At 37.5% G+C, this 9784-nt stretch overlaps 1 long non-coding RNA gene across 1 annotated transcript; it reads left to right on the plus strand.

Moving 5' to 3' along the window:
- The first annotated feature begins 4146 nt into the window (after positions 1-4146).
- LOC143676106 (uncharacterized) lies at positions 4147-7575 on the plus strand. Its single transcript, XR_013171819.1, has 3 exons — positions 4147-4319; positions 5790-5846; positions 7498-7575. It is a non-coding gene; the product is annotated as an uncharacterized LOC143676106 (long non-coding RNA).
- The last annotated feature ends 2209 nt before the right edge of the window (positions 7576-9784 follow it).

Below are 9784 nucleotides of genomic sequence, written 5' to 3' on the forward strand. Positions count from 1 at the left end.
ATGCTGTGAGCTATGTTAAAAATGAAATGTCAGTACTACCACAGCAACAGCAGAGGTGAATAAGTGGGGGAGGGACAAGACTTCAGAGGAGGTATAAACTTCCTATTTTATGAGGGTGTGTATAATGGTTACTTTTCTCTTGGAAACAATGAAATTATCAAAAATTAAGATAACTGATCAAAATGTAGGACTTTGTACAGCATACATGATGTCTGATAAATGCAGGTGGCTGAAGGATGCACTGACTGAGAAGCAGATTCTCGAACAATGGTTCATACTTATGATCAAAGGTTGTGCTGCTGCAAAAAGAAACGAAGTTGTGAGGCATGTGTTGGAGATGGTTCTCTGAGGGTTTGAGCTATTTGGCTGACAGCTGAGGACACGGGGCATAGGCACACCGTGATCTGCTGATATGGCAAACAGCAGAAACAAATGTTCTCAAGGATGCTAATTCAAGACTCTGAAGAGACATGAAAAGAGGAACACTCTGAAAAGAAATAAACAGATCCTGAGACAGGGAACTGGGGACCATCCTTGTAGCTTTGCTGCCATGACAGATATTCAAAAAATCTTGCTTTGATTACACTCCCTAAAGCAGTTCCTGTGTAAGAGCACAATAAATATCTGGACCTCAGTATATTTGGGGCTCTTGCTCCTCATGAGCTTGAGTCCCCTGACCCCACTTACCTTCTTTTTTCTGCTGTCTCATAATCCTGTGAGGCACCCCTTCGTCTCCCTTGTTCTCCTGGGAATTCTCGGCAGGCATGCCACTAAGTGAATGAATGTGAAGAACATTTGTTGAGGCAAAATAAGTGAGAAAGGAAAGAACAATTACATTATGGTCTCCTTTAGAAAATGTTTATTAGAAAACAGGTGCCTAAATTGTAATCATTTATAGCAGACACATTTAGTCTTCAGTGGTAGTTATTATTTCTGGATTTCAAGAGGATGTTTCATATATATGAATATATATATATACATTAATATTTACAGATAAGAATGAAGCTGATCATGTCAGGGTTAAAATAATTTAGAACACAGGTGTAATGAAGACATTGTATACATTAGTTAGAACCACATTTTCTCTTAGAGACCAAAGGAAGAAAGGTTTATTCATTCTGGAATGTAAATTCTCTGTAGCACATAATCTAACTGAACCTATGTGTATAGCTCATTTGAACTACTGAAACACAGGGAACCCAAAATAAGAAAGAGGTCCTTAATCATCTATAGCTTAATATAATGACTGGATACATATTGGAGTATATTAAGCAGATAATGAAAATATACTGACAAAGTCCCTTGAGGTGTGGAAGAAAAAATATGGAACTATTAAATAAGAAATTCCCTGAATATGTGTCAAAACTTAGAGACACCCAAATCAATAGGCCAAGCCATCCATCTCGAGACTTACTCTTACGAAAATTATGTAGGCAGTGGAGGAGCTTAGCCTTCCTATAGGTATGCCTGATGGTAACTGCTGGAGGACCTCTTTCGTTGTTCAGATGTGACTTGTCTCTCTAAGACAACTCAGCAGGTAAATTCATTGCTCTCCCCCGACTATGTGGAACATGAGTCCCAGGGGTGCACAACTCCCTGGCAATGTGGGATAGAAATCCCAGGATGAGCGAGACATGGCACCAGGGGATTGAGAAACCCTCCTTGATCAAAAGAGGGAAAAGAGAAATGAGACAATGTAAAATTTCAGTGGCTGATGTATTTCCAACACAATCCAGAGATTATCTTGAATATCAGGAGAATATATGGAATATAATAGATATCTCTTTGCAGTTTACAGTGTATTGAAGTGGGTGGAGGGAAGTACTTGGATCTGTTGAGCAGTGTTTCAGTAGTCTTAATTCTTGAAGATGTTTGTATAAGCACGTAATGTTTTAAATGAGACTGTGTGATCATGAAAACCTTGAGTCTGTTGCATGGGTATGGACAGATGTGTAAAAAATATGGATCAAGTAAATAAATTTTGGGTATGAAAAGAGTAAAATAAATTGGGTTGATGGAAATATTAGTAGTCAAATAAAGGGAGGGGTAGGTGGGATAGCATGCATGAGTTTGTTCTTTTTTCTCTTATTTCTGTTTCTCGAGTAACTAAAATGTTCTAAAAAAGTGATCATGTGATGAATAAATAACTGTGTAATTATTTTGTGAACAATTGATTGTACACCATATATGGAATGTATGTGTGTGAAGATTTGTCAATAAAAATATTTAAAAAATAAGGTTTTCATAATATCCATAAACTGTACAGGATTAAAGGTACTCATTATTATCCTGTGCTCACTGCATTTGGATTGCTTAAATGATCTAACCACAAAGGTTGAGGTAGATGTTGTGCTGCAGAAAATGTAGGTTCTGGATATAATAAAATTTTCTTCTACTGGGCTTAAAGTGTAGGTGAAGACCTAAATACAGTGTCTTCCTTGCCTCTCTATTCTGAATGACCTTAATCCTTGCCCAGTTGGCTTCATTCTTATCTCCATATACCAGATTATACATATATAAAACAGCCCCTTAAAAATTCAAAAATGGCAATTGCCACTCTGGATTAAATGTGATTGTTATAAGAATTTACAATCTAGATCTCAGTTCTCTTATAAGCATTTTCCAAATGAGATCATACAGTATTTTCTCTTTTGTTTCTGGCTTATTTTTACCTCACTAAATGTCCCACAGGTTCATTCACATCATTGCATGCCTCACAACTTCATTCCTTTTTGTAGAAACACTGTGTTTGATCATATGTTTACACCATCATTTGCAAATCTACTTCTCAGTCAATGCATCTTTCAGCCACCTCTATCTACTGGGCCTCATGTATAATGTCCAAAGGCAACAGTCCATCAACACTCACAATTTTAGTTGTTCGTGTTCCCAAGAAAAATCCGATAAACAATCCCTCACAAAATAGAAAATTGAAACTTTCCCCTAACTCTTGTCCCTGCCCTAATTATGTGCCACTGGCATTTGGTATAACCCCAATAGAGCTAAACAGTGGGAGAAAGATCAAGATTATTGTGGAGTTATACAGAGAATGTTGGGTTTAACAAACGGGTATGAATATTGAATCATTTTACTGATACTTCTTTTAGCATCCAGTACCTTAGAACAGCGAGGAATAAAAGCCTAGAATTGTGGAATTGTACCCCATACCAAACTCTGAAATCTTTTCTAAAACTAATTTTTGTGATGTACTTTGAAATTACTGCTTTTATGTGTATACATTATTTTAAAAAGAAGGCAGAATATAACCGAGAAGGCAGGATTTAGCAAATAGTATGATTGCAATCATTATATTGAAGTTTCTGTTGGTCTCCAGTGACTTGGAGCAGCTAGAAGAAATAATGAAGAGTCATGGAATTGTAACTCCTACAAAACTTTAAAATCTGTCCTATAACTACTTTTTAAATGTATTTGGAAATTTACTGCTATCTTGCATATATGCTATGTTTCATAATAAAAATTAGTAAATAAAAATGCTAATCTTGGCCAAATTGCTCACCTGGCTTAATGACTTTCTTCTTCATGTCAAGTTTGTTGTCAGCCTTCTCAGATATCAACATTCTTAGCCTGTGATTTATGGATATCTAGTGGATGTATTTCTTTCCTGAGCCCCAAATTTTTAATTCCCAGCTCCTGTGTGTACCCCTGACACTTTATTTCTTGTACCACCATAGTCAGACTCTCCATAATTGGACAAATTTGAATGGTTATTCATTTCATGCATAATTTTATTTATGAAAATTTATACTTCTTCAATATAAAAGAAGCAGATATGTGTAAAATGTAATTACTCATGCTTTCTAATACCCTGATACTTCCTCATCTCTTCATTAAAACATGCAAAAAGCATATGTTGTGCTTATTTTTATTCTGCACTTTTATGGATATGAGTGCACATATCTGGCTGCACCACACAGATAATCCACTTTTGTTATGTAATAAGATCCTCTATAAATGAGAACACAACATCTCACTTGTTTGAATTCACAGGGGATAAGATCCATCTATATAGGAAAGAGAGAGAAAGGCATGGATAAGAGTCTGCTTATTGGCAACAAGAATTGCTGGAGACCAGCAGGAAATGCCAATTTCACAAATTCTCCTTTTTTTGTAGAGAAGAGACTAGAACAAATATCCAAACCAGATTTTGTACCAAAGGACAGCTTGGCTGTGCCTATGTGCTCTCCACGTACAGTCATACACGGCTGGTTCTGCAGGGTCGTTGGTCATTCCCTGGAGGCTGGTGGCTCCAAGCAATACTTATTCCAGGTGTGCCGAGTGACCACCCATAGAAGCTGCAGGTGAGTGTAAGCTTCCAAATAAGTTTCATTGGCCTAGGTCCAATTTCCTTCAATGTGACCTGGGCAAAAGCCCCAGCTGAGAGAGCAGAAGGAGAATGTGAACCTGCTTCAGAATGCTGAGTTCTTTCATACCTGTGGTGTGTCCTAAGCCAAAGCATTCACAGGGAGGGCCAGTCATCAGGAAGACATAGGAGCATAGACTGTCCTCCTTGGAGTCCAGGAATTTTGCGGGGAATAGAATCATTAGGCTCAGCCCTCTGGAACTGTTGTCCAGAGATAGATAACACATCCATTTTAGAACTGATTTCATGATACATATATTCTTAAAGCTGGTCTGAAAATTAGAAATGGTAAGGATTTAAGGACCCCATGTGTGGTAGTTAGATTCAGTTGTCAACTTGGCCAGGTGAACATACCTAGTTTTGTTGCTGCAGACATGAGTCAATGGTACTTGAACTTCATCTGTTGCTAATTACATCTGCAATCAGGTAGGAGGGGTGCCTGCTGCAATGAATGATATTTGATTTAATTGGCTGGGGCTTAAATGAGAGAGCTCAACATAGCCCAGCCCAAGCAGCTCAGCATACCTCATCTCAGCACTCACAGCTCAGCACAGGCCTTTGGAGATGCAGAAAGAAGTCACCCGGGGAAAGTTGTTGGAACCCAGAGGCCTGTAGAGAAGGCCAGCAGAGACCATCCTGTGCCTTCCCACGTAAGAAAGAACCTCAGTGGAAAGTTACCTGCCTTTTCTCTGAGGAACTAACAAAAATAAATCCCCTTTTATTAAAAGTCAGTCCATCTCTGGTGTGTTGCATTACGACAGCTAGCAAACTAGAACACCGTGGAAACAGACAAGACGCTCTAACTGGATTTTCTTACCAAGTATCCTAAGACTTGTCATCCCTGCCATGGAAGATGAGGTTAGAGAACAAGATAGTTCTTGCTAAATTTGTGTCTTCATAATTAGAGTTGTGTGCTCCTGAAAGGAGACAGGAAGGTGTGCAAATACAATCTATTCTAAAGTTTCTTTGATTAGGATGTGGGGGCATTGCTAAAATAAAATGGAATTGATCCATTGATCATTTGCATGTGCTGTTTAAAGAAGTGAGTACCAACTTCCGAAGCCCCTGTTTTTTTCCCCTGAGGGTTTCAACCAGGGTGTTTGCATTCTTGTAGGAAGGGCCCATACATGGCTGTAGTTGTTATTGTGCCTCCATTGATTCTTTCTGAGAGGCAGCTGAATGCATTTCTACCATTCTTCCTTCAATCCCACAATGATATAGATGTGCTAGACATCTGGTATCAAAATTATCAACCTAAAATGTGAATGACTTCAAGATTTCCCCCATCCTTGATCTGCACCTGCCCTAGAGATGTTTCTTAAGCTAATTTATGCTGCTCCATGTTGATCATTCTGAGGTTTATCACTTGAAGGAGGTGGATAATTTTGAACTTTTTTCCATTGTGTAGGATCTTTGCCTTCCTCTCAGTGCTGTTGTGAGACCGTAGATCTGCAAAGCTTAAGGGGTGAGTTTTACATTCTGGCTCTATTACCCTTGTTGTTGGCTGTCATCTGCAAGACAGCATGACTAGAAATGGTGATGAATTATCTGAACTTGAACAGCTGTCCTAGGCAATATTCCTCCTCCTTCAGGGCATTTCTGAGTAAGTCCCAGCTCAAAATAACATTCATATTTTATTGTCTTAGTGGCTAATTCAGAATATTAGAAAGAGCAGTATCAGCCTAAGTTTTGTTACACTTTTCTATATAGAGTAAATGAAATACTTTGATTAAATATCCCATGTAGATGTTATTGACTCATACATGGTGAGATTCACAAAGAAAATGAATTGATATTTCCCAAAGCTAAAAATATGCTGTGTCATTATGTGTGCAGTCTGACATCTCCATAGTATGCCAATGCATACACTAATACACAGAGACATGAATATGCACATGTCTAGACCATACCTGTTCCTTAAATCTGCAAATAAGACAGCATTATGCCTTATGATATGTAGCTGATCCATAAACTGCAAAAAACAACTGACTAAAATAATGATAAACAATCAAGGGATTCTAAAAATGTGTTAAATATTCTGCTAAGAGTAATCAACCTAATTTATTGAGCAAAATGCATGTACAGAATTTTTAAATACTAATGGAATATCACATAATTTTGGTGATGTCATGGCAATATTTTTAATATGTGGACTTTACAGTACCTGACACAATCAGCATGTAGAATGTGAAATAATCTAGGGATTTAATTAATATTCAATACTCATATTTCCTTTTCTCTTTTGCAAATAATTGACAATGAATGAATCACAGTGGGAGATTTCAAGGTCTTAAAGATTTGTCACATGATCTCACATATATCACTACATATTAATGATATCCTAGATCTTCCTTGACAAGTATGAGCCTCAATATTCGGGTGTTTCTTTAAAATCATCCCCTTACTAAAAATAAGTAGGAAATGCAAAGCGCTATATTAAAATGGTGATTCAGCAGTCATGACAGAGTATGAAAACAGTTTATAATTTTGTATTATTATATAAAACGGTCTTAAAAATGTTCGTACTAACATTCCTAAGTGGAAATATGAATTCATGTACAGTTGATTAAAAGTTATTTTCTACATTGAAGGAAAAAAGGGTCGACATTTTTACCCATTTCACTTTTGTAGTCATAAATCAGGTCATATTTTCTCAGGGACACATCCACTGTGTACAAATAATTTTCTTTATTAGGATGGTTGTTGTTGTAAATAAGATTGAGCAAATGAAATGTAAAATTCATTTCTTGGTTTGCTGTTGTAACTTTTAAAGAGGGACATTTTGTGATGGGTATTCCATAAATTCTTCATTAATATTCAGAATGTGCCTTGATATTTTCTTTGCAGGACAAATTATACATTTTATATCACCATGTATTTGAATTTGTTTATTTAAGCAAAATCTTGCATATGCCTCAGGTGTGCAAGACAAAAGAACATGAAATCTGCATTCCATATATACCTTTATATATAGTGACATTTTGGGAATATTTTGTTGTCATTGTTTGCTTATGTAAGAGTTCCACAATGATACTTTAAGCGTAGTTTAAAATGTAGGCATTCATCTTATTTGAAGAGATTTAGTAAATATGTGCTTCCTTTCTGATCATCTTCAGATTCTTATTGAAGAGCCAGGTCCCAAGGAGTTGAAAGTATTCAGAAGGCTGCTGATCAGAATCCAGCAAGTCCTTCAGGTAAATATTTTCTGAAGTGAAACCTGGAAACTGATGACTGAAGAAAAATATTGGAAGGTGAATTTCAATGTTGGACATACACTCAATAATAGATGTCCTGACAGTGCTGTTAAGACTATTTCAGGTTGGATCCTCCTGAGTTCAAGTGTGATCACAGACCTCCCTTTAGGGTATTGCTTTGCAGTACTTCCTGGATCAATATGGACATGCAGGAATTTGGGAAGCATCCCATCAATGATGAGCTTTCTCAATACAGTCAGCAGAAGGAGGACCTGCCTCATTTCCCTGAAATCACAAAGGGGACACAGTATGTTAAGTGAGTAAGATTAATGGGCACAGAGTGTTGAACAGTGTGGCAATCACAGAGCTGCACATAGCTAAATGTTGTAAGGAGTTACAAAGACATTTGTGCGCTTGAAATGAGTTATTTATAATTGAAAAAGTTGAAAAGTCATGGGGTGAAATGCTGCAAATTTAGAATTCAAGGTTTTCAGGCATATATTTGCCATATATGAAATTTTGTTGGAGAATTTGAAATATTATAAAGAAGCATACGGCCCTGCATGCTTACTGAAATAATGCTATTCCAAATAGAATAAAAGACAAAATCACAAGCACATTTAAGCCTTCAAAAACATACATAAACAGGGCGAGGCAATGGTGGCTCCGTGGCAGAATTCTCACCTATCATGTCAGAGACCCAGATTTGATTTCTGGAGGCTGCCCATGCCAAAAAACCCAAACAAACAAAAAGCTACAGGCACATACCAATATTTACACTAATGCACACAAATTAATACATGCTCAATTCTGTAAGCACTAACCCATAAACTAGCACAGAGGCAGACACAGACAATAACAACCACCATCTAAAACATAGTGCACGATTCATATGCACTTGTATGCTAAAATTAGCATGCAAAAATATCCATGGTAAGAAGCACAAAAATGCACATTAATTTACTCATTGTCACCCAGGCAGTAATGTATATGACTTATGCACATTTTAACATGCACAAATTCATGCACATTTACACTTACAAGTGTACACACAAGGCTTATTCAAGATGCCTCTGAACAGGCTCCGTCTGCATGTGCTCATTAGATAGCCCCTGTGCATGAAGAATCTTGAATGCCCTCTGAAGCCCTTTCACCAACTGTAGGGGGACATTTGTACATGGGATACACATGTTTTCTCTCCAACATAGTGGTACATGGCTACTTCCAAGCAGTCTTGAATCTCAGATGTGATGGGAACTGGTCCCTGTTCATGTTTCTGGCTGCAGATTCTGTTAAACTGGAAAGAGTTGGGCTATGAAACACAACTGATGTCAATGAATATCATCTATTTCAGATTGTCCCTGAGGATCACCAAATTTATAGATTGAAAGGAGAAACTACAGGCATCTCAGGTGATCACAAGCTTCTGAGAAAACATCTCCAGACATGGGTTTGGCTTTTACAGCTACACATTATATGGGAAAGCTGTGGACAAGTTCAGCCATGGTATGTGATTTGAACCATCATTTTCTGACCCTTTTTCAAAAGTTCCTCTGGCACAAAGAGAAGTTTGTGGACATCAAAGAAGAAAGAGACCCGTGGTTTCCAAGGCCATGAGATGAGCTTTTCTTATAATGCACACCCAGTCACCAGGGAAAGGAAGCACTGACCTTGTCATGCTGGGACCTTGATTATCTTGTACGTTTGTGTTCTCATCTACATGTTGGAGCTCCTTGTTTCTAGCCCTTGGTTACACTCAGCAGGAATAGCGTACTTCATGGGGTCACAGGGCAACAGCTCACCCTCTGTTTTCACCCAAATAAGGAGACAGATTCTACTCCAACAGACCTTGTTTCCCTGAGTTCCTATGTATACACATCCATTTTATAAAAATAAATGACAGCAATATATATGTCTTAGAAGGTGCAGCTGAATCATGTATATGCTTATGGCAAGAAAATTTAAGCATGAAAGACACACATGCAAACACATATTCACAACAGTGTTTCTGCTTAACAGAAAGAAGGATGGGTTCTGCATTCTTCAGGGAAGCTAGGAATTAGACTTCAAGGACAATTTTATAGGTTAAAATAAAAAGCCCAAAATATAAATTTGTCCTTCCACAGGGAATCTAAAGTCCTATAGCAAAAATAATACTTAATACTAAATTATGCCACTTCCCTTCCCAGAACCCATCCAGAAGAGGAAA

This window comes from Tamandua tetradactyla, chromosome 3 (genome assembly GCF_023851605.1).
Source record: "Tamandua tetradactyla isolate mTamTet1 chromosome 3, mTamTet1.pri, whole genome shotgun sequence".
Lineage (NCBI taxonomy): Eukaryota > Metazoa > Chordata > Mammalia > Pilosa > Myrmecophagidae > Tamandua > Tamandua tetradactyla.